General features: G+C 45.3%; 1 protein-coding gene across 4 annotated transcripts in view; it reads left to right on the top strand.

The window, feature by feature from the left end:
• The first annotated feature begins 3278 nt into the window (after positions 1-3278).
• Positions 3279-26478, top strand: part of rfc1 (replication factor C (activator 1) 1) — a 105144-nt gene continuing 81944 nt past the window's right edge. For 2 of the 4 annotated variants that reach the window (XM_020530095.2, XM_020530094.2), the window contains exon 1: positions 3464-3592. The gene's annotated coding sequence lies outside the window, so the exon portion shown is untranslated. Of the gene's footprint in view, positions 3430-3462; positions 3593-26478 lie in introns of those variants that run through there. The other 2 variants (XM_048595624.1, XM_020530096.2) reach the window with 2 other exon arrangements.

The following is a 26478-nucleotide window of genomic DNA, read 5'->3' as shown; positions in this document are numbered from 1 at the left end:
GCCCTTCTCCTTTTCCCTCTACCAGCAACTTGTCCTACTTTGTCTATCCTCAACTCATTCTCCCAGACAAAGCTGCATTCCAAGGTGAAGGAGCAACTAGTTTGCACAGAAGTTCTAAAGTCAGGGTAAAGACCTCTACTCCTTGAAGACTTGAGCAACTTTCAGGAACTTTATATAATGACTTGTACAATCATAGCAAAAGCCAGTCAAAATCAATTAGCAATTAACCTGAATGATCCTTTGGTGTTGTGTATGAGGGTGGTGTTTTTCCCCCTGCTGAATCAGTTTATGGTTTAAGAGAGGTATTTGCTGCAGTGGTGTCAAATAAACATTACAATTTGCATACTCTCCATACCTTTGGTGAACACTCACTACACAAACTAATGCCCTCATCAAAATGACAGCAGTGATCTGCGCTAGAACTATACATACACATTCTATTTTGGACATCTAAGGGCACTTGTAGCACCCAAATAAATGACAGCTATAGATCCAAATTTGTCATTGTTTAAGTTTAACTAGATCCAGGCAACGTCAGTCATGGCAATTGTTAATTTCCCCAACATGTCATTACTTTGAGGCGAGGGCAGTTTTGATTCAGTTACAACAGTTACATCCCACAAGATAGAAATGGACAGAAACAGGCATCTGACAGGCAAAGATCAGTTGGTTCAAAGACTGTCTGACACTTGGCCAAGTTACCCTGGGGCCAATATTCCCTCAAGTTTCTTTTTGTTGTGGATGACTAACTTGACTTGCTGTGCTGACCCTTTCAGTTTGCTGCATTCGGGCATGAGGGGATACAATTTGGAGGCTGTCCCTTGCAATTTGGATGGTGGGGATTGGATTCCTAGAGCACTGTAGGCTTAGAATTCCTTATATTGCCTTCTCCTTGTCCCATAACTGCAGGTTTAACATTTGTCTTTCAGGACATTCACTTCCTAATCAGTGATTATAATTTCAGTGGGTTTTTAATGATACCACTGGACCCTGATGTGCCTCCATTTATGAGGTGCCTATTTGGCCAAGCCACCTGATAAAATGGCCTAGTCAAAAACGTGTCTTAATAAGAAGAGGTTCTTGACTTAACAAGATGTCGTTTCTTTAATGATAGCAATCAGATATAACTTAGCCTAGTTAGTTAGATATTGTGCTAAGACTATGAAGAGTCTTCACTCCATGAGATCTTAAGGTGTTGTGTCTTATCTTAAGAAGCTGTCCAGCTTCTGGAATTATATTGAAGCTGTACTCATCCAGGCAATTGGCAAGCATCCCGTCACTCTCCTGATTCCTGACTGGGTGGTCCAGTTAAGTTTCTAGTCAGTGTTAATGCCCAGGATGTCAAGGGCAGGGGTTAACTTCTTGTTGGAGATGGTAATTGCCTGGCCATTGTATGGCATGAATGTTATTTACCATTTGTCAGCCCAAGTCAGGATATTATTCAAGTCTTGCTACATGGACTGCTCCAGTATCTTGAGGAATCGTGAATGGTGCTGAACATTGTGCAATTATCTGGAAAAAATTACCACTTCTGACCTTATGATGGAAGGAAGGGTGTGATGAAGCTGGTTGGCCCAAGGACACGAGACTGAGGAACTCCTGCAGTGATGTTCTGGAGCTGAGGTGACTGACCTTCAACAACCATAGCCATCATCATTTGTGTTAGCTTAGACTCCAAACAGCAATCAGTTTTCTCCCTGAATCCCATTGACTGCAGTTTCATTCAGGCTACTTGATCATCTGTGAATTTAATTGATTCAGTTGAATGAAGCTTTAGTTATCCCCTACTAACTGATGAGATGTTCTTGCTGTTTGCTGTGGCACTGCTACCAGATGCCACTCAGTATTTGGCTGAATATATGCCAAGGCTTTTTGTTGATGGTGAACATCTCAATCTTATCAATTCCAGTGACTTTCAAGCAGTGTTCAGGAGAACCCAGATGATTTTTTAAATTCTTCCCCTTCCCTGGCTGAGATTAGAAAATTGAGCATAACATAAACCTGGGACCTGTGTAATTTTAGTGACACCATACTGGTCTGAAACATTCTAAGAAATCACATGACACCAGGTTATAATACAACAGGTTTATTTGAAACCTGTTGGTCCATAACCTGGTGTCATGTGATTTCTGACTTTGTCCACCCTAGTCCAACACTGGCACCTCCACATCATGAAACCTTCTAGGCCACTAGAGGGAGCTGAAAAGTATTTTAGTAAAGATAAATTTGAATTCAATTACAAATGGAATGTTTTTGTTTATTGCAAGGGGAATGCAATATAAAAATGAGGATGTTTTGATCCAGTTGTGGAGCGTGATGGTGAGGCCAGATCTAGAGTACTGTGCACTGTTTTGGTCACCTTATTTGAGACAAGATGTTCAGAGGAGGCTCATTCTGATATGACTTCAGCTCCTAATTCGAACAGGCTGGATATTTCAGTGCTGACAATGGCAAATGTTATGACGTTTGTTGCTGCTATGCATTGTGGTCTTTTGGAAATCCTGACTAGTGCACATGCAATAATTTGCGCAAGAAGCTTAAACTTTCAACAAGTAGGTTTCTGCTGCCTGGGCCTCTCTGAAAATGTCTCCGACCTGCTAGTCAGAGATTTGGGCTCTTGCACGATATTTATCTGGATGTTATCATGACCATGGGTCAGAACTTCAGAGTACTGTGAACATGTTTAATTTATAATTCCAAGATGCATATTGTTAAAAGAGGGCACTTATAGCCAAAAATGGCTGCACATGGAAGTTAAGCAGCTGTCTGGAGAGAGAGAGAGACCCATGGAGTGTCACATCTACAAATGTGAAGGGGACTTCAAACAACAGTCCCTCAAAGGGGAAAAGAGGCAAGACAAAACAGACTGGACTGTGATAACAAGGTGAGAAGCTGGATGAAGACAGCAGGCCAAGCAGCTCCTATGCTTTGCTATCACAGCTCTACACCTTGTTATCACAGACTGGACTGTGATCTGTTGTGACAACAAAGATAACGAGAAGCTGATCACTCTTAGCTCAACAGCAAGCCACGCCCAATGTGTTATGCCCCAAACTGCAGGCAGTGTTTTGTGGTTTTCCCTTTGAAGAATAGTCAGGGCCAGGGTTTAAAAGTTAGTTTCAACTCTTCTGCAGTGTGTTAGTGTGACAGAATGTTTTCATGTACCAGCCTGGATTCGAATGTTAGCATGCTGTGAAGGTCACCCCTGTGTTTCAAATAAAAACTCTGTTTTTATAAGTGTTGGAAATCAGCTAGCTAACAGTCAGACATTAGGAAAAGAGGATAACAAATGGACTCTGTCTCACTCAGAATGGTGAAATTCAACTGCAATCAAAACGAATTAGAACTACAGACTTACGTCGTGAGTCTGCGGCCTCCATTTGTTCAACGGCGGGAGTCAGGAGAGAGTGCGGGGGGATTGCTGCGAAGGTAAAATCATATATTCGGGCAGTGGCTAAACCCGAAACTCTACATTGTAGTGTCTCCCACCCACTCTCCTCCTCTAACCAAAAAAAAAGACTCTGTGTGGAGGGTCAATAAGCACAATGATTTCCTCTGAGTCGGGAGAGAGCACGAGGGGACTGCTGGAAAGGTCAGTGGCGAGTATAATAACTTACAGTTAGCACTTTGGGGCCTTCAGTTTTGGCGGTGGAGGAGGAGGAGACCAGGAGTGAGAGCACAAGAGTGGTGTCTCCCACCCTTCCACCTCCTCTAACCTAAGAATAAAAAGGGTAAGAAAGTTATTCTCTACTTTTTACAAATCTTTCGGGGAAGTTTAAATTTAGAGGGGATGGCAGTCAGGACAGTGCAAGGTTCCTCCTGCAGGACGTGGGAGGTAAGAGTCAACAGCAGTGACTCTGCTGACTTAATCTGTGGGAAGTGCACCCAGCTCCAGCTCCTCAAAGACCGTGTTAGGGAACTGGAGCTGGAGCTGGATGAACACAGGATCATTCGGGAGGCAGAGGTGGTGATAGAAACGAGCTACAAGGACATAGTTACCCCTAAGAACGAAGGCAGTTGGGTGACAGTAAGGAAAGGGAACGGAAGGAAACAGTCAGTGCAGGGATCCCCTGTGGTCGTTCCCCTCAACGATGAGTATACTGTTTTGGATACTGTTGGGGGGGAAGACCTACCAGGGTCAGCCACAGGGACCGGGTCTCTGGTACAGGGTCTGGCTCTGTGGCTCAGAAGGGAAAGGGGGAGAATAGGAACGCAATTGTAGTGGGGGATTCAATGGTTAGAGGCACAGGCAGGTGGTTCTGTGAACGCGAACAAGACGAACGAATGGTATGTTGCCTCCCGGGTGCCAGGGTCTGTGACGTCTCGGATCGCGTCTTCAAGATCCTTAAGGGGGAGGGTGAGCAACCAGCAGTCATGGTACACATCAGTACCAATGACATAGGTAGAAAAAGGACTGAGAATGTGAAAAACGAGTACAGGGAGTTAGATTGGAAGCTAAAGTCCAGGACAAACAGGGTAGTTATCTCTGGATGACTACCAGTGCCACGTGATAATGAGGTAAGAAATAGGGAGAGAGTGCAGCTAAACACGTGGCTCCAGGGCTGGTGTAGGAGGGAGGGCTTCCATTATGTGGATAATTGGAGCACATTCTGGGGAAGGTGGGACCTGTACAGTAAGGACGGGTTGCACCTGAACCGGAAGGGCACAAATATCCTGGGAGGGAGGTTTGTTCGAGCTATACAGGATGGTTTAAACTAGATTGGCAGGGGGTGGGGAACCGGATTTGTAATTCAGAGGATGAAGTATTCAGCTTTCCAACTGACACAACAGGGAGTGAGGTTGTTAATAAAGAAATGCAGTTGATGGAGTGTAATTGTGGACACAGGGATGGTTTGAAGTGTGTATACTTCAACGCTAGAAGTATCAGAAGTAAGGTGGATGAACTCAGAGCATGGGTCAGTACTTGGAACTACAATGTTGTGGCCATTACAGAAACTTGGGTAACTCAGGGACAGGAATGGTTGTTGGAAGTTCTGGGATTTAGATGCTGTAAAAGAAATAGGGAAGGTGGTAAAAGAGGCGGGGGAGTGGCATTGCTAGTCAGGGCTAGTATAGCAGCTACTGAAAGGCAGTTTGAGAATGATATGTCTACAGAGTCAGTTTGGGTTGAGGTCAGGAACAAGAAAGGAGCAGTCACTTTGTTGGGGGTTTTTTACAGATCCCCCAGTAGTTGCAGAGAAGTGGAAGAGTGGATTGGGAGGCAGATACTGGAAAGGTGCAGAAGTCACAGGGTTGTAGTCATGGGTGACTTCAACTTTCCAAATATTGATTGGAAACTTTTTAGTTGTAATCGTTTAGATGGAGGGGACTTTGTCCAGTGCGTTCAGGAAGGATTCCTGATACAGTATGTAGATAGACCAACACGAGGAAAGGCCACTTTGGATTTGGTGCTTGGCAATGAACTGGGCCAAGTGTTAGACCTGTTGGTAGGAGAGCATTTTGGCGATAGCGATCATAACTCTGTTACTTTTACAATAGTCATGGAAAAGGATAGGTACATACAGCAGGGTAAGGTTTATAATTGGGGGAAGGGTAATTACAATTCTGTTAGGCAAGAACTGGGTAATATAAATTGGAAACAGATGCAGTCAGGGAAGAGCACTATTGAAATGTGGAGATTGTTTAAGGAATGCATACTGTGTGTGCTTGATATGTTTGTCCCGAGCAGGCAGGGAAGATGCGGTCGAGTGAGGGAGCCTTGGTTCTTGAGAGAGATCGAACGACTAGTTAAGAGGAAGAAGGATGCTTATATAAGGTTTAGGAAACAAGGATCGGAAAAGGCTCTAGAGGGATACAAGTTAGCCAGGAAGGAGCTGAGAAAAGGGCTTAGGAGAGCTATAAGGGGGCCTGAGAAAACCTTGGCAGATAGGATCAAGGAAAACCCCAAGGCTTTTTACATGTACGTGAGGAATAAGAGAATGACCAGAGAAAAGGTAGGACTGATCAAGGATTGTAGAGGGAATTTGTGCACGGAGCCTAAAGAGATAGGAGAGGTCCTTAATGATTACTTTTCTTTGGTATTCACAACTGAGAGGACCTAGTTGTAGGGGAGGACAGTGTGAAACAGACTGGTAGGCTAGAAGAGGTGGATGTTAGTAAGGAAGATGTACTAGGAATTTTGAGGAACTTGAAGATAGATAAGTCCCCTGGGCCTGATGGGATTTACCCAAGGATTTTATGGGAAGTGAGGAAAGAGATTGTAGGGCCTTTGGCGATGATCTTTTCGTCCTCACTGTCCATGGGTATAGTGCCGGAAGATTGGAGAGTGGCAAACGTCATTCCCTTGTTCAAAAAAGGGAATAGGGATAACCCTGGAAATTACAGGCCAGTTAGTCTTACTTCAGTGGTGGGCAAATTATTGGAAAGGGCTCTAAGAGATAGGATTTATGATGACTTAGATAGGCACGGTTTGATCCGTGATAGTCAGCATGGATTTGTGAGGGGTAGATCATGCCTCACAAACCTTATTGAATTCTTTGAAGAGGTGACCAAACACGTGGATGGAGGTAGAGCAGTGGATTTAAGTAAGGCGTTTGATAAGGTTCCCCCATGGTAGGCTCATGTAGAAAGTAAGGAGGCATGGGATAGGGGGAAATGTGGCAGATTGGATTCAGAATTGGCTGACCCTTAGAAGACAAAGGGTGGTAGTGGACGGAAAATATTCAACATGGTGCTCAGTTACAAGTGGTGTACCACAAGGATCTGTTCTGGGTCCTCTTCTATTTGTGATTTTTGTAAATGATTTGGATGAAGGAGTGGATGGTGGATTAGTAAGTTCGCGGACGATACGAAGGTGGGTCGAGTTGTGGATAGTGCGGAGGGCTGTTCTAGGTTACAAAGTGACATTGATAGGATGCAGAGCTGAGCTGAGAAGTGGCAGATGGAGTTTAATCCCGAAAAATGTGAGGTGATTCATTTTGGAAGGACAAATTTGAAAGCAGAATACAGGGTTAACGGAAAGATTCTTGGCAGTGTGGAGGAGCAGAGGGATCTTGGGGTTCATGTCCATAGTTCCCTGAAAGCTGCTACCCAGGTGGATTAGAGTTGTTAAGAAGGCGTATGGTGTGTTAGCTTTCATTAATAGAGGAATTGAGTTCAAGAGCTGTGAAGTTATCCTCCAGCTATAAAAAACTCTGGTTCGGCCAAATCTGGAGTATTGTGTCCAGTTCTGGTCGCCTCATTAATGGAAAGATGTGGAAGCGTTGGAAAAGGTGCAGAGGAGATTTACCAGGATGTTGCCTGGAATGGAGGGAAGGTCTTACGAGGAAAGGTTGAGAGAGCTAGGGCTTTTCTCTTTAGAACGACGAAGGATGAGAGGTGATTTGATAGAGGTGTACAAAATGATCAGAGGTATAGATAGAGTGGACAGCTAGAGACTTTTTCCTAGGGTGGAGGTAGCTACTATGAGGGGGCATAGTTTTAAAGTGAGTGGAGGTAGATATAGTGGAGACGCCAGAGGTAGGTTCTTTACTCAGAGAGTGGTCGGGGCATGGAATGCATTGCCAGGAGAGGGTAGTGGAGTCGGCCTCATTAGGGGCATTTAAGTGGCTATTAGATAGGCATATGGATGATAGTATAAGGTAGGGGTGGAGGTTAGATAGACCTTAGGTTTAGGGTAAAAGTTTGGCACAACATTGTGGGCCGAAGGGCCTGTACTGTGCTGTACTGTTCTATGTTCTGTGTTCTACAGAGTTTCAACCAATCAGCAAAAATAAGGATCATGAAAACTATTGTTTATCCATCAACATCAATGCTACTGCTAACCTTCACTGCAAAATAAGCAACATTCAACTATTTGCTCTTTGCAAACAATTCAGAGACTGATCCTACTTTTGACTTTTATCTTTTTGGTCTTGCCTCTTATTTCTAATCTGTATGTATGTGCTGTGTGGTTCTAATTCTTCTTGCGTTTTATAATTAATAAACTCACCCTTTGTTAACTCAGGATGGCTTAGTTAAATTGACTCCTTTTAAAATAAGTTTATATTAAAGGCAGCTACAAGGAATTAATTTTGAATTAATTTTGTTGCAACCAATTGAACGGGTAATAAAGAAGGGGAATCAATTCATCCCTCCTCACCTGGGAGCTTAACTGTTTGGGACATCCTGTCTGCAATGGTAATAAATTGGGAAATCTCATCCAGGGCCTGGTTGTAACAAAAACTGAAAGAAATGCAGATGCTGTAAATCAGAAACAAAAACAGAAGTTGCTGGAAAAGCTCAGCAGGTCTGGCAGCATCTGTGAAGAGAGATCAGAGTTAAGGTTTTGGGTCCGGTGACCCTTCAAAGGGAAATGTTAACTCTGATTTCTCTTCACAGATGCTGTCAGACCCGCTGAGCTTTTTCAGCAACTTCTGGTTGTAACAATACTGATCCTAGGTTCTTTTTATTAATTCATGGGATGTGGTTGCTATTGGCTGATCATAGAGTCATACAGCCATGGAAACAGACCCTTCTCAGTCCAGCAAAAGTTGCCCATTCCTAATTCAGAGTTAAAAGCCTTGCTCTGGGTCTAGAGTCACATGTAGGCCAAATCTGGTAAAGATGGTAGATTTATCTTCCCTAAAGAGCATTAGTGAACCAGATGGGTTTTTATGACAATTGGAAGGAAGGATATATTGGCCTTGGAGACAGTACAACGTAGGTTTACAGAAATGATACCTGGACTTCAGGGGTTAAGTTATGAGGAGACATTATGCAAATAAGGTCTACCTTCTCTAGAATTTAGAAGGTCAAGGGTGATCTGATTGAAGTCTTCAAATTATTAACTGGAAAATATAGCGTCAATCAAGATAAATTGTTTCCACTGGTTGGGAATTCTAGAACTAGAGGACCTAATCTGAGAGTTAGGGCCAGACCATTCAGGAGGGATATTAGAAAGAACTTCTACACACAAATGGTGGTAGAGGTTTGGAACTCGCTTCCACAAATGGAAGTGGATGCTGGATCAGTTGTTAATATTAAATACAAGATGGACATATTTTTGTTAAGCAAAGGTTACAAGGGATATGGGCCAAAGGCAGGGATAAGGAATTAGGCCACAGATCAGCCATGATTCCATTTAACAGGCTTGAAGGGCTGAATGGCATACCTCTGTTCCTGTGTTCCATGGTCACCATTAGGCTTGCCCTTTTTTCCAGTTTCTTGTTGAATTCAAATTCCACCATCCACCTTGGGGGTTCTGGATTACTAGTCCAGTAACATTACCACTATGTCACTGCCTACCTGTATTGTCTTGCTGTTTATTTCTGACACAGATGCTCTCCATGAATAGCTGCACTGAGGAATTACAGCCGCTGCTGTATGGGCAGATGTGGAGGATAAAGTAGGGGGAAATGAGGGTGTAACAGGAAGTGAGGGGATGAAGAAGAGGAAAATGAAATCATGAATGAGGGGGAGAGGGCATAAAGGAGGGAAAAATGGGGCTTGCTTAACTCCTTGCCCACCTGGCAATACCTGGCCATACCCATTCAGCAATTCTTGGAACTCCAAATCTTAGGGTCACCAAAAATCTGAGACAATAAAACGGGATCACACCGGGAATGGTTTGGAAAGCACGGGAGTACACATTACGTAGGGTGATGCCATACATGCTCATCACTCCTTCAATCACCTCTCACATAATCCATCTACCACTGGAGACCAATGTTAGCTATGTGTAATGTCTGCAACATATAGTACTGACAAACAACTTGGCTCGCTGTCTACTGCCTAAAAGACAAAGTCCTCAATTGTCAGGGTGGTACCACAGACACACATGGTTTCCTGGAATATAGATCACATTTCAACATGCAGGGAATCCACTTCAGCCTCTGTGTAACAATCACATGTGAATAACTGCCTTTGACACACGCCTCATGCTTCAAGTGCCATTAGAGAAAGTGGATTTGAGCACCGGATCCAATCATTGAACTTTCCTCAAAAACAATCAGCAATAAATTTTAGATAACAAGGTGTAGAGCTGGATGAACACAGCAGGCCAAGCAGCATCATAGGAGCAGGAAGGCTGACGTTTCGGGCCTAGACCCTTCATCAGAAATGGGGGAGGGGAAGGGGGTTCTGAAATAAATAGGGAGAGAGGGGGAGGCGGATAGAAGATGGATAGAGGAGAAGACAGGTGGAGAGGAAACAGACAGGTCAAAGAGGCGGGGATGGAGCCAGTAAAGGTGAGTGTAGGTGGGGAGGTAGGGAGGAGATAGGTCAGTCCAGGGAGGACGGACAGGTCAAGGGGGCGGGATGAGGTTAGTAGGTAGGAGATGGGGGTGGGGCTTGAGGTGGGAGGAGGTGATAGGTGGGAGGAAGGATAGGTTAGGGAGGCGGGGACGAGCTGAGCTGGTTTTGGGATGCGGTAGGGGGAGGGGAGATTTTGAAGCTTGTGAAATCTACATTGATACCATTGGGCTGCAGGGTTCCCAAGCGGAATATGAGTTCCTGTTCCTGCAACCTTCGGGTGGCATCATTGTGGCACTGCAGGAAGCCCAGGATGGACATGTCGTCTGAGGAATGGGAGGGGGAGTTGAAATGGTTCGCGACTGGGAGGTGCAGTTGTTTATTGCGAACCGAGCATAGGTGTTCTGCAAAGCGGTCCCCAAGTCTCCGCTTGGTTTCCCCGATGTAGAGGATGCCACAGCTGGTACAGCGGATGCAGTATACCACATTAATAGATGTGCAGGTGAACATCTGCTTGATGTGGAAAGTCTTCTTGGGGCCTGGGATGGAGGTGAGGGAGGAGGTGTGGGGGCAGGTGTAGCATTTCCTGCAGTTGCAGGGAAAAGTGCCGGGTGTGGTGGGGCTGGAGGCGAGTGTGGAGTGGACAAGGGAGTCACGGAGAGAGTGGTCCCTCTGGAAAGCAGATAAGGATGGGGAGGGAAAAATGTCTTTGGTGGTGGGGTCAGATTGCAGATGGGGGAAGTGTAGGAGGATGATGTGTTGCAATAAATTTTGCAAGGAACTTTTTAATTTGTAACAGAGATAGTAGGAACTGGCGATGCTGGAGAATCTGAGACAACAAGGTGTAGAGCTGGATGAACACAGCAGGCCAAGCAGCATCAGAGGAGCAGGAAAGCTGACGTTTCGTGTCTAGACCCTTTGTAACCCTTGGTTTACTACTGCTTTGTCTGAAGGTCTGGAATAAGTATTAGGTCATGTTGAGGGATATGCATTGTTTACAATGGCATTGGAGAGAAATGGACATCCGGATGCAATTTCGTTGCAAAAAGAAAAAAAGACGTGAGGGGCAATTTTTTTTACACAGAGAGTGGTTTGTGTGTGGAATGAATTGTCTGTTAATATTCCCAACTCAAGGTATTTATATACAAAAACTTACCAAAACATTCCTTTTGTATTAGATATTTACACTTACAATGGATTAGATGTGATCTTACCAAATTGTTATTCACTGAAAACACATGAATTCGTCAGTGATCAAGTGACAAGGTGCTCTGCACTCACAAAAACCCCTACATAAATAGTTCTTAAAGGCAATGACTACTTCCAGTAAGAGACAATATAACCACTGCGCCTTGTTCTTCAATGGTGTTACCGTCACTGAATCCCCTGCTATCAACATCCTTGGGGTTACCATTGACCAAAAACTCTAATGACTTGTCACATAAACACAAGAACAGGTTGAGGCTAGGAATACTGCAGCGAGTAACTCACCTCCTGACTTCCCAAGCCTGTCCACCATCTGCAAAGCAAGGTCAGGGTGGTGATGGAATACTCCCCACTTGCCAGGATTACTGCAGCTCTAACAACACTCAAGGAACTTGACACCATCCAGGACAAAACAACCTGCTTGATTGGCACCACATCCACAACCATTCACTCCCTTGAGCACTGATGCTCAGTAGCAACAGTGTGTGCTATTTATAAGATGCACTGCAGAAATTCACCAAAGATCCTTAGACAGTACCTTTCAAACTCACAAACACCTCCATGGCGAAGGACAAAGGAGGCAGATACATGGGAACACCACCACCTGCAAGTTCCACTCAAGCCACTTACCACCCTGACTTGGAATATATCACTATTCCCTCATTGTCACTTGGTCAATAAACAGGAAATCCCTCCCTAATCACATTATGGGTCAACGCACAGCTGATGGACTGCAGTGGTTCAATAAGACAGCTCACCACCACAGGCAATAAATGCTGACCAACCAGCAACACCCACGTCCCACAGGTGAATTAAAAGAAAGAGTTAATTTTGGAAATAGGATTAAACTCCAGGCAATCTGTTATAGAGTCATGGAGTCATACAGGATGGAAACAGACCCTTTGGTCCAACCAGCCTATGCTAGCCAAGTTTCCCAAACTAAACTAGTCCCACCTGTCTGCACTTGGCCCATATCCCTCCAAACATTTATTTGTGTACTTAAACATTGTAACTGTACCTGCATCCACCACTTCCTCTGAAATTTCATTCCACACACAAACCACTCTCTGTGTAAAAAAATTGCCCCTCATGTCTTTTTAAAATTTTTTTTCCTCTCACCTTAAAAATATGCCCCTAGTCTTGAAATCCCCCAACTTACGGAAAAGATACCTGCCATTCACCCTATCTAAACCTCTTATGATTTTATAAACATCTATAAGGTTTAATTTGATTTGATTTATTGTAGTCACATGTACTTAAGTACAGTGAAAAGCTTTGTTTTGTGATTAGTACAGGTAGATCATAGCAAACAAGGACATACAGATCATAGTGTGCTTAGATAGGGCAAGGCACACAATGTTACGGCTGGACAGGAGGTGCACAAGCAAGATCAACATCAGCAAGCTCAACATTATTTGGAGATAGAGAGGTCTAATAACAGCAGGGAAGAAGCTGTTCTTGAACTTGTTGGCGCATGTGTTCAAACTTCTGTATCTTCTGCCTGGAGAAGAGGTTGGAAGAGAGTATTACTGGGGTGGGAGTGGTCTTTCATGATGTTGGCAGCCTTTCTGTGGCAACAAGAAGTGTAAATGGAGTCCATGTATGTGAGATTGGCTTTGGAGCTGGTCTGAGCTGTGCACACAGCTTTCTGTAGTTTCTTATGATCCTGGGCAGAGCAGTTGCCATACCAGGCTGTTATGCACCCAGATAGAATGCTTTCTTTGGCACACCTATAGAAGTTGGTGAGGGTCCTTATGGACATGCCAAATTTCCTAAGCTGCCTGAGGAAGAAGAGACATTCTTGTGCCTTCTTGACCATCGCATGTATGTAGGAAGTCCAGGACAGGTTGTCAGTTATTGTCTGTCCTAGCAACTTGACGCTCTTGACCCTCTCCACCTCAGCTCCATTGACGTAGATATGGGCGTGTCCGTCTCCTTTCTGTATGATGTCAATGATCAGTTCCTTTGTTTTGCCGACATTCCATGAGCGATTGTTATCATTGCACCATGACACCAAGCGCTCTATCTCCTTCCTGTATTCTGACTCATCATTGTTTGATATCCGGCCTACCATGGTGGTGTCATCAGCAAACTTGTGGATGCCGCTCGTATGGAATTTAGCTACACAGTCATGGGGGTACAGGGAGTACAGTAGGGGGCTGAGAATGCATTCTTGTGGGTTGCTAGTGTTGAGGATTATCGTGGATGAGGTGTTATTGTCTATCTTCACTGATTGCGGTCTGAAAGCTAAGGATCCAGTTGCAGAGGGTGGAGCCGAAACCCAGGTCTTGGAGTTTTGGGATTAGTCTGGTAGGTCACCCCTCAACCTCCTACAGTCCAGTGAAAAAAGTCCCAGCCTATATAGCCTTATAACTTATAACTCCTTACAACTCATGTTGATGACACCGTCTTTGAGTGGAGAAGAGCTAGTCAAACACAAAGTCAGTATGCAGCCAAACATGTCATCTATGGCTCCTGGTAGTATTTTTACTGTGCCTCACTGCCTGTAGTGACACCTATCTATTTCTATAATGTTTGCTGAGACATAATAATAGTTTATTCTGTATGACTGCTAATTAGATAGGATCGTAGACTCAGCACAGAAAGGAGGATTGTTCATGGTTGTCTGCACTTAGGTGAATGTTGAGAGTGAGGATGTGGTGTCTACAAAATTAATTAATTATTGATAGAGGTTTTTAGAAGCTGGAGGGCACCACAGGGTTAGGATGAATCATCCCTGCACAATCTTATTTTGATTTAGTAAAGTTTAGTAAGTTTTGATTCACTTTTTATATATTTCTGTCAACTATTTGGTCACGTATTTGTTATACTGCCCCATTAGGGGCTATCTAACCTGATTAATTTTTTCCACAAAAGACTAAAAAAGAGAATTGGGTTCTTGTGGTGCAGTGGTAGTGTCCCCACCTCTAGGTCAAGACCTACCTGCTGTAGACCTGTGCCATAGCGTGTCTGAACAGGTTGACTAAAAATATCTAGAGTGCAGAATTGGTGACAGCACATTCCCCCACCACAAGCCACCAATGATTGATACTGTAATACAAGACATGTTGATTTATATTGCTGCATAAATACCTCAAGGTAACAATGGTAAAAAAAAATTGAGCCAGAACATAACAGCGAGTTTATTGCATTATAATCATTACCACTTTAAAAAGACACAGACAGCTTTTAACTGAAAGTGCATAGGTAAACAAGCAGCCAGCAACACTAATCTAAAGATCGCTGGAAAACTGTGACTGTGGAGCTTCTAAGTCTGAATTTGTAAGACGCAGAACTGTTGCCAGAATGATTGATGACACTTTGTCAGACTTATTACAGTTCAAAGAAGTTTTGACTTTTGGAGAAAGATATTCAAATTGTTCTGGAAGATGAAGTCAGCAAGATTCACGAGCAGATCCTGAGAAGGACAATGTTACAATGGCAAGGGTGCCAGAACCTATTCATTTTATAAGGTACAAACACTGTACAGACACACATGACAAGACAACGTAAAGTGAAGACTGAACAAAACAGTGTTAGCATTGTGGAATAAAGACAGAGATACGAGCACTGCCCATCTATGACAAAAAAATGCTACATTTGTAAAAGAATAGGGTACTTCCAGAAGATGTGCAGAAGTAGGACACAGTTTTAGCTTGAAGTTACTCACAGAAATAACTCAATAAGGTTGGTCTGTCATTGATAGAAAAGGTAACGAGACATTTCTAGAGGATGGCATGGTGGCTCAGTGGTTAGCACTGCTGCCTCACAGTGCTGGGGACTTGGGTTAGATTCCAGTCTCAGGCAACGGTCTGTGTGGCATTTGCACATTCTCCCTGTGTCTGCGTGGGTTTCTTCCCACAGTTCAAAGACGTGCAGGTTAGGTGGATTGGTTATGCTAAATTGCCCATAGTGTGTAGGGTGGGAAATACAGAGATAGGGTAGGGAGTGGATCTGGGTGGGATGCTCTCTGGAGGGTTAATGTTGACTTGATGGGCCGAATGGCCTGCTTCCACACTGTCGAGATTCTAGAACTGACTTGAATTTGACAGAACTCCTTTATAGTAACGGACATCTCATTAATTTTAAGCCTGGGATGGATGAATGTCCTATCAGATCAAATACCATGTGTGAAGAGACAGAAGTTACAGCCTATACACATGACAGTATATGGTGCAGGTGGGCTAACTTTCACAAACAAAGATCTAATACTAGTAAAATTGCAGAGAGTAAATAGTAAAATAAGACAGTTGAAGATGTGTATGTGTCTCACCATCAACAATTCTCACTTTTGAGCCTGGATGCATGACTTGACCTTGGTATCTTTTAGGTAACACGAAGAGTTCATTAAAAAACAGTAAAGGTGCCATTGACCTATCGGACCATGTGGCTGCTTCCTCATGAGGGAGAGAGAGAGAGAGGGAGAGAGAGACATAACTGGTGGTGATTTGACCTTAGAGTCACCATGTCTTAGGTGAATGGAGAAGTTGAGAAGGAGAGTCCTTCATGGTAACCTCAACCAGTGCAGGAATTGAACCTATGCTGTTAGGAGGAGTCAGTTAGTTCAGTTGGTTGGACAGCTGGATTGTAATGCAGAGAAAGAGGTCAACCAGTTCCAAGGCATTCAAAGATTCAGAAAGAAACCATTGTCAACCAACCAGTCATGAAGCATCTGTCAGAAGATTTGACTCGGCTTTCTAGAATCATGGCGGAATTGAAAAGAGATGAAGTGGAGGTGCCGCTGTTGTACTGGAGTGGAGAAGGTCAGAAGTCAGACAACACCAGGTTATAGTCCAACAGGTTTATTTGAAATCACAAGCTTTTGGAGCATTGCCCCTTCATCAGGTGAAATGAGAAAGAAGCACACAGGCACAGAATGTATAGGCAGAGAGATCAGTGAGTAGAGAGATCAAAAGATCACACAAATAGTGAGAGTGGCATGTTGACAGGCCGAATAATAGGTCTGTGCAGGTGATCAAGAGTGTCAAATCTACATTCTGATTAAATGAGACAGTAATCCTGATTAAATCCTTGACATGCGACTCTTATACCCATCATGTTATTCCAGCCATTTGGTTTGTCTCCAGCACTACTTTCTTTCTAATTTTTTGTAATTATCTCTCGGCCTCAATTCATCAGATCATAGGTCATCCCTTCACTTGTTATTCAGCTGTTGACACTTTACTCACACCATTTCACACTTTTGAAATGGTTATTATTCAACCTGTTGATACTCCATTTATACCATTCGTATGATTTTTTGATCTTTCTGCTATAAATTCTGCACCTGTTTGACACTCTACACTTCACCTGTCAAAGTGGCAGTGCTACAAAGGCTTGTGATTTCAAATAAACCTGTTGGACTATAACCTGGTGTCATGTGACTTCTGACCTTGTCCACTCCAGTCCAACATTGGCACCTTCACATCATAGACTCAGAGCTTCGGTCCAACTTGTCTATGCCAGCCAGATATCCTAAATTTATCTAGTCCCATTTGCCAGCATTTGGCCCATATCCCTCTAAAACCTTCCTATTCATCTTCCATTCCAGATGCCTTTGATCAAGATCCTGCTGCATTCCCAGATAATCATCTTCACTGTCTACTATATCACCAATCTTTGTGTCATCTGCAAACCTACTAACCATACCTCCTAAATTTTCATCCACATCATTTCTATAAATGATGAATAGCAGTGGACCCAGCACCAATCCATGTGGCACACCGCTGGTCACAGGCCTCCAGTCTGAAAAACAATCTTCTACCACCACCTTCTGTCTTCTATTATCAAGCCAATTTTGTATCCAATTGGCTAGCTCTCCCTGGATCCCGTGAGATTTAACCTTATTCAACAACCTACAATTCAGTACCTTGTCAAAAGGTCTTGATAAAGTCTATGTAGACAACGTCTACCTCACTGTTCTCACCCACTTTCCCAGCCACCCCTTCAAAAAACTCAATCAACTTCATGAGACATGATTTCCCATGCACAAAGCCGTGCTATCCCGAATGTGTCATTGCTTCTCCAAATGCCCATAGATCCTGTCTCTCAGAATCCCCTCGAACAACTTACCCACCACGGATGTCAGGCTCACTGGTCTATAGTTTCCAGGAATTACCTGACAACCTTTCTTAAATAATGTCACAACATTAGCCACCCTCCCATCTTAGGGCACTTCACCTGTGGCTGTCGATGATACAAATATCTCTGCTAGGGGCCCTGCAATTTCCTCTCTAGCCTACCACAAACTCCTGGGATACGCTTCATCAGGTCCCAGGGATTTACCTACCTTAATGTGCTTTAAAACTTCCAGCATCTCCTCTGCTGTGTTGTGAACATTCTTCAAGACATCACTGTTTATTTCCCAAAGTTCCCTAGCATCCATTCCTTTCTTGACGGTAAATACTGAGGATGACATAAGAAACTTCTTATGTTACGGGAAATAACGTTAGCATTGCCACATCAGATAAAACATGCTATCAGCAAATATCACACTCCCCACCCTGAGGGACAGGTAGAGTTTCTGCGTGTGATGTCTGTCATCCCCCAAAGTATTATGCTAATCTGAATCAGATTATTGACAGCAGTTAATGCTTCATGGTCGGAAATACTATCAGCTTCTTAACTTTCTAAAGCATCTCCTTCATTATGGGCAGCAGGTTATCTCTACAGAGATAGTAGGAACTGCAGATGCTGGAGAATCTGAGGTAACAAGGTGTAGAGCTGGATGAACACTGCAGGCCAAGCAGCATCAGAGGAGCAGGAAGGCTGACGTTTCAAGTCTAGACCTTTCTTCAGAAATGCGGGAGGGGAAGGAGGTTCTGAAATAAATAGGGAGAGAGGGGGAGGCGGATATAAGATGGATAGAGGAGAAGATAGGTGGAGAGGAGACAGACAGGTCAAAGAGGTGGGGAGGGAGCCAGTAAAGGTGAGTGTAGGTGGGGAGTTAGGGAGGAGACAGATCAGTCCAGGGAGGACGGACAGGTCAAGGGGGCAGGATGAGGTTAGTAGGTAGGAGATGGGGGTGGGGCTTGAGGTGGGAGGAGGGGAGAGGTGGGAGGAAGGACAGGTTAGGAAGGTGGGGACAAGCTGGGCTGGTTTTGGGATGCGGTAGGGGGAGGGGAGATTTTGAAGCTTGTGAAGCCCACATTGATACCATTGGGCTGCAGGGTTCCCAAGCGGAATATGAGGTGCTGTTCCTGCAACCTTCGGGTGGCATGGTTATGGCACTGCAGGAGGCCCAGGATGGACATGTCGTCTGAGGAATGGGAGGGGGAGTTGAAATGGTTCGCGACTAGGAGGTGCAGTTGTTTATTGCGAACCGAGCGTAGGTGTTCTGTAAAGCGGTCCCCAAGCCTCCGCTTGGTTTCCCCGACGTAGAGGAGGCCACAACAGGAACAGCGGATACAGTATACCACAGCAGATGTGCAGGTGAACATCTGCTTGATGTGGAAAGTCTTCTTGGGGCCTGGGATGGAGGTGAGGGGGGAGGTGTAGGGGGAGGTGTAGCACTTCCTGCGGTTGCAGGGAAAAGTGCCGGGTGTGGTGGGGCTGGAGGGAAGTGTGGAGCGAGTTCTGGAAAGAATGGTCCCTCCGGAAAGCAGATAAGGGTGGGGAGGGAAAAATGTCTTTGGTGGTGGGGTCAGATTGTAGATGGTGGAAGTGTCGGAGGATGATGCGTTGGATCCGGAGGTTGGTGGGGTGGTACGTGAGGACGACGGGGTTATTGTTTTGGTTGTTATTGCGGGGAGGGGGTGTGAGGGATGAATTGCGGGAAATGCGGGAGACACGGTCAAGGGCATTCTCGACCACTGTTGGGGGGGAGGTTGCGGTCCTTGAAAAACGAGGACATCTGAGATGTACGGGAGTGGAATGCCTCATCCTGGGAGCAGATGTGGCGGAGGCGAAGGACTTGGGAATAGGGGATGGCATTTTTGCAGGAAGGTGGGTGGGAGGAGGTGTATTCTAGGTAGCTGTGGGAGTTGGTGGGTGAAATGGATATCGGTTTCCAGGTAGTTGCCAGAGATGAAAACAGAGAGCTCCAGGAAGGAGAGAGAGTTATCAGAGATGGTCCAGGTGAGCTTAAGGTTGGGGTGGAAGGTGTTGGTGAAGTGGATGAACTGTTCGAGCTCCTTGTGGGAGCACGAGGCGGCGCTGATACAGTCATCAATGTAGCGGAGGAAGAGGTGGGGTTTAGGGCCAGTGTAGCTATGGAAGAGAGATTGTTCCACATAACCTACAAAGAGGCAGGCATAGCTTGGGCCCATGCGGGTACCCATGGCCACCCCCTTTGTCTGTAGGAAGTGGGAGGAATTGAAAGAGAAGTTGTTGAGGGTGAGGACGAGTTCGGCTAAGCGGATGAGGGTGTCAGTGGAGGGGGACTGGTTGGGCCTGCGGGACAGGAAGAAGTGGAGGGCCTTTAGGCCATCTGCATGGGGAATGCAGGTGTTTAGGGACTGGACGTCCATGGTAAAGATGAGGTGTTGGGGACCGGGGAATTGGAAGTTTTGGAGGAGGTGGAGGGCGTGGGTGGTGTCACGGACGTAGGTGGGGAGTTTCTGGACCAAGGGGGAGAAAATGGAGTTGAGATAGGTGGAGATAAGTTCGGTGGGGCAGGAACAGTCGGAGACAATGGGTCGACCAGGGCAGTCAGGTTTGTGGATTTTGGGAAGGAGATAGAAGCGGGCAGTGCGGCGTTGGGGAACAATGAGGTTGGAGGCTGTGGGTGGGAGGTCACCTGAGGTGATGAGGTTGTGGATGGTTTGGGAGATGATGGTTTGGTGGTCAGGGGTGGGGTCATGATCAAGGGGGCGGTAGACGGAGGTGTCGGAGAGTTGGCACCTGGCCTCGGCGGTGTAGAGATCAGTGCGCCATACTACAGCTTTTCCGCTGCCTCCACTCCACGCTTACTTCTTTAATCGTGAGCCTAACCCTTCGTCTACTGACCCCTTCTCCCGCCTCCAACACACCCCCTCCTCCTGGACACCACCCCAAGGCCTGATACCCTCCCTTGACCTCTTCATCTCTAACTGCCGTCATGACATCAACCGCCTCAGCCTCTCCACCCCTCTCACCCACTCCAACCTCTCCCCCACAGAACGTGCAGCCCTCCGCTCCAATCCGAACCTCACCATAAAACCAGCGGACAAGGGCGGTGCAGTTGTAGTATGGCACACTGATCTCTACTTTGCCGAGGCCAGGCGCCAACTCTCCTCCGACCACCTCTTCCTCCACTACATTGATGACTGTATCGGCGCCGCCTCGTGCTCCCACGAGGAGCTTGAACAGTTCATCCACTTCACCAACACCTTCCACCCCAACCGTAAGTTCACCTGGACCATCTCTGATATCTCTCTCTCCTTCCTGGACCTCTCTGTTTTCATCTCTGGCAACCACCTGGAAACCGATATTCATTTCAAGCCCACCGACTCCCACAGCTACCTAGAATACACCTGCTCCCACCCATCCCCTATTCCCAATTCCTTCGCCTCTGCCACATCTGCTCCCAGGATGAGGCATTCCACTCCCGTACATCTCAGATGTCCTCGTTGTTCAAGGATCGCAACTTCCCCCCCTCAGTGGTCGAGAACGCCCTGGACCGTGTCTCCTGCATTTCCCGCAACTCATCCCTCACACCCCCTCCCCGCAAAACAACCAAGACAGAATCCCCCTCGTCCTCACGTACCACCCCACCAACCTCCGGATCCAACGCATCATCCTCCGACACTTCCGCCATCTGCAATCCGACCCCACCACGAAAGACATTTTTCCCTCCCCACCCTTATCTGCTTTCCGGAGGGACCACTCTCTCCGGGACTCCCTTGTCCGCTCTACATCACCCCTCCAGCCCCACCACACCTGGCACTTTTCCCTGCAACCACAGGAAGTGCTACACCTGCCCCTACACCTCCCCCCTCACCTCCATCCCAGGCCCCAAGAAGACTTTCCACATCAAGCAGATGTTCGCCTGCACATCTGCTAATGTGGTATACTGCATCCGCTGTACCTGGTGTGGCTTCCTCTACATCGGGGAACCAAGGGGAGGCTTGGGGACTGCTTTGCAGAACACCTACGCTCGGTTCGCACTAAACAACTGCACCTCCCAGTCACGAACCATTTCAACTCCCCCTCCCATTCCTCAGACAACATGTCCATCCTGGGCCTCCTGCAGTGCCACAACGATGCCACCCGAAGGTTGCAGGAACAGCAACTCATATTCCGCTTGGGAACCCTGCAGCCCAATGGTATCAATGTGGATTTCACAAGTTTCAAAATCTCCCCTCCCCCTACCGCATCCCAAAACCAGTCCAGCTCGTCCCTGCCTCCCTAACCTGTTCTTCCTCCCACCTATCCCCTCCTCCCACCTCAAGCCGCACCTCCATCTCCTACCGACCAACCTCATCCCGCCCCCTTGACCTGTCCGTCCTCCCTGGACTGACCTATCCCCTTCCTAACTCCCTACCTACACTCACCTTTACTGGCTCCATCCCTGCCTCTTCGACCTGTTTGTTTCCTCTCCTCTATCCCTCTTCTATCCGCCTCCCACTCTCTCCCTATTTATTTCAGAACCCCCTTCCCCTCCCCCTTTTCTGATGAAGGGTCTAGGCCCGAAACGTCAGCCTCTCTGCTCCTATGATGCTGCTTGGCCTGCTGTGTTCATCCAGCCCTGCACCTTGTTGTCACTGGAGACGGTTAATGAGACAGGCCGAGCAGCGGGAGACTGAACCCCACGTTGGCTGAAACCCGGGAAAAATGTTTTCATAGCCGCGGGAGGGGAGGGGAGGTGTAACGGCTAGTAAACGGGCCCGTGGGGGGGGCACACACCCTGGACTGTCCGCCTCCCAACATCGCGGTGGGTGCCCCCTGACCCCCGGGTGTGACGGTGATGCTCCCGTTGCCGTTGCCGTTGCCCTCCCTCCTCCTCCTCCTCCTCCTCCTCCTCCTCCCACCTCTCCCCAGTGGTAGTGATAATGATGATATTTTCCGTGCTCTCCTCCTCTCTCACCAATCACCCCCCCCCCGGTGAGAATATTCTCCGCACTCACCATGATGGTGATCAGATTACTCTCCCTCTCTGCCGTTACATTTGGCGCCAACAATTTCAACGCGCACGCGTGCGGCGCATGGAGATGAAGTCATGCGGGGACCCGGATGTTGATGGGAGGTTTGATTGACAGGTGCAGGAGCTCGGGGAGGGGGGAGAATGGGCCAGTGATGTGCACTGACGCAGAGAGACTCACTCACATTGTACAATATTGAGTTGTATCACAAGGAACAACGGAAACAGCTGCAATTATAGCTGTACTTTAACAAATTCGCACAGGTTTTTACAGTTATACCTCACAAAAGGCAGACTAAGTTCATGAGCTCCATTTTACTCTCAGTGCAGCTTTCAGCTCCTGCAGGCTGTTCTATTAATAAATGAGATCATTGCTCTTCTGCAACCTGACCTCACATAATCACTCATACCCCTGAATACTTTCAGATAACTAGAATCACAGCGAAATAAGCCACACCTTTAAAAGTCGCAACTGATCTGGCATCAACTGTTGCACATGGACAAGATTCCCATACTCGATAAAAGTTTGGCTGTAATTTTTAGAGAAGTCACTTAATTCTGATTCTGTTCCCCTGCACCCGGTGAAGTGGTTTCCCTGTACAATCTATTAAATCAGCTAGAAATCGTCCAAATTCTATGGAACATATTTCTAGTTTGTGTAATCTCTCAGTATAAATACCTGCTGCCCAAGTTTCATTGTGGTAAATCTAGGAGGCACTTTCTCCAAGGCCAAATAATGCTAGGACAGTGTTCCAGGTAATGAATAGCTGAAGCATGACTTGTGTGTCTAAAGGACTGAAACATAGGAAGTAAAGCCTAGTATTTTGCTGTACCCTTTAATTATTTTAATTTATATCTTCTGTACTTTGTTTATCATCCAACAGGTTTATTTGAAATCGCAAGCTTTCAGAGCAATGCTTCTTCGTCACCTGATATCAGTTCAACACCAGCATGTCCGCATCTTAAGTATTTGTGTACTTGAACTGCCAAGTTTAACCCATTCTCATAACTTATCCCTCATTTAACATCACAAAAGAGATTATCATACATATTGATTGTATGGAATTTGGCTGTCATGTTTCCTACAACACAAGAAAACAGTACTTCACTAGCTATAAAGTTCTTCAACATAGCCTGCGGTTGAATGGTGCTACTTCAAGGCCAGCCTTTCTTTATCTTCACTAACCTTTCGTAATATCATGTTTCCATCTACAATTTTAACTGTGACACCTCTATGTTATTGGTAAATTTGGATTAGTGGCTTTCTATCCCATCATAAAACAAATGGTGAATATCTGAGGCACCAACATGGATCCAAGTTGTAAATTCTGCCAACTTGGGTAGAGTCATAGACTCATACAGCACGGAAATAGACCCTTCGGTCCAACTCGCCTATGCCAACTAAGTTTCCGAACTAAACGAGTCCCATTTACCTGCATTTGACCCATATTCCTCTAAACCTTTCCTATTCATGTACCTGTCCAAATGTCTTTTAAATGTTATAACTGTACCTGCATCTACCACTTCCTCTGGCAGTTCATTCCACATGCAAACCATGTTCTGCATGAAAAAAGATGCCACTCAGCTTCCTGTTACATCTTTTCTTCTCTCAACTTAAAATTATGCCCTTTTGAATTCACCTGCACAGGGGAAAAAACCTTTGCTATTCACCTTATCTATGCCCCTCACAATTTTATAAACCTCTATAAGGTCACCTCTTTACCATCTGTGCTCAATTTAAAAAGTCACAGTCTACCCAGTCTCTCCTTATAAACCAAACCCTTAAGTTCCGGTCACATCCTTGTAAATCTTTTCTGCACCCTCTCCAATTTAATAATATCTTTCCTATAGCAGGATGACCAGAACTGTACACAGTATTCCAAAAGTGGCCTCACCAGTGTCCTGTACAACCGCAATAAAACATCCCAACTGCTATACTCAGTGGTCAGAGCAATGCAGGCAAGCATGCCAAGCACCTTCTTTACAATCTGTACCTGGTCATTATTCCTCCTTTCTGCCCTTGCCATTCAGCAAATTTCCTAACTATTTCATTAATTTATTTTCAAATCCTTGAGCATCAGTGTTAGCAATTTCCTATGAGGGACTTTATTAAATGCCTACGAGAAGCCCACATAAATAAAATCTGTAGAAATTCCCCTACAGGCTGCTTACCTCTTCAAAACATATTACCAAGTTCATCAGCATTACTTTTACAAATCCAAGTTGGTTCTCTCTACTTAGCTGAAGTCACACTGTCCTTGATTATAGATACCAGTAATTATCCCACAGCAGATAATTCTCTAGTTATTCATCTTCACCATTCTCAAGGAATCAAAGGGTATGGGGAGAGAGCAGGAGCAGGATACCAAGTTGGATGATCAGCCATGATCATATTGAAAGGTGGAGCAAACTACAAGGGCTGAATGACCTACCCCTGTTATTTTCTATGTTTACACTGTGGAGTGGTGTATATAATTTTCCATGGGTCCCACATCAAGAGATGGAAGTTATCGTTAGATTATCTGCATTGTTCTCACAGAATTTAAAATTTCTCACTTTAAAACCATCGAATCGAGGGGAGTATTTATCTTAATATTATCATGTTCTATAATGTTATATATTTTGCTAATTTTAATCTTGAGTCTCTGTCCTTGATATAATACTAGTTTCCTTGGATTTACAAATCAGCTGTTTCTTGCAAATACTGACACAAAGTAAGTATTCATAATATCCTGCATTTCCAAGTCACTGTCTAAAAATACATAGTACTGATGGTAAGAGGAACAGTATTAGTTCTGGTAATAGTTCCATTTCATTCATCCAGAGCTGTAAGATCCTCATCTCAGGTTCTAAAGGAATTAATCAATCCATTCCTGCCTTATAGCCATTTTGGTATACATCCTTGACTTGATCTTAGTTATACCGGGCATAATTATCAAGTTTGCAGAAGCACAGGCTTAGCAATGTGGTAAGCAATGAGTGGAATAGCAGCAGACTTAAAGCTGACATCAATTGACATAACGTGCACACAAATTTAATGCAGCAAAGTGTGAATACATTAAAGAAAATCGGGAAAAAATTAAATTATACATTAAATGATACAATTTTTAAAATGATGCAGTAACAGCTGACAGTCCAATACAAATATTTGTATGTGGCCGGATAAATTGTAAAGTCTGGTGAATAAAATAACGACGGAGATAGCAAGAACTGCAGATGCTGGAGTCAGAGTCAATACAGTGTGGAGCTGGAGGAACACAGCAGGTCAGGCAGCATCAGAGGAGCAGGAAAGTCGACGTTTCGGGTTTACACCCTTCATCAGGACTCACAAAATAACGTGATCCTTTATTGCTTGGTAAATAGGTGCATAGTGTGCAAAGCAAGGTAAGTTAAGATAAAACCCTTAAAATATACTTATTAGGCCTCTGTAAAAGTACTATGTCTGCTCCCAAGGATCAGATCTCAGGAAATATGCCAAGGTTTCAGCGGTAATGCAGAAGACATTTACTGAAATGGCGGAGGGATGAGGGACTTCAATTACATTTGTAGATGTATTATCCAGCAGAGGTAAACATAAGCGATCTTTTCAAAAGCATGCTGTGTGTTCAGAAAGTAAAGACAAACTGATTGCACTTGCCTGCTGCACACTCATTGGCGTGGATTTTCACAGCTGAGGCTGGTACACAGAGGCACCACTCCACCTCCAGAAACACTGCCCTGAGCGGCTCGGTTTTCCCTCTGGAAGGGGGAAGGGGGGAGGGGGTGGAATCTAGCCTACCGACCCTGGAAGAAGTAGAAACACAGATGCGAGCCCTGCGTGGAGAACATGTCTCGGCTGCAAACCTATACGGAAATCCTGCTGTGATCCAGGAAGTTGACACAAAAGCATTGGGGCGGCGTCTATCAGGAGTCAAGTGAACATCTATTGCAATAGTTGTCCAACTAGTTGCTGACACCGGAACAGATGGCCCATCATGGCTTTTCCATAGAAAACTGCAGAGATAATCTGAGATAACAAGGTG

Source organism: Rhincodon typus, chromosome 1 (assembly GCF_021869965.1).
Source record: "Rhincodon typus isolate 14 chromosome 1, sRhiTyp1.1, whole genome shotgun sequence".
NCBI classification, from domain to species: Eukaryota; Metazoa; Chordata; class Chondrichthyes; order Orectolobiformes; family Rhincodontidae; genus Rhincodon; species Rhincodon typus.
This window is presented reverse-complemented; position numbering and strand designations above follow the sequence as displayed.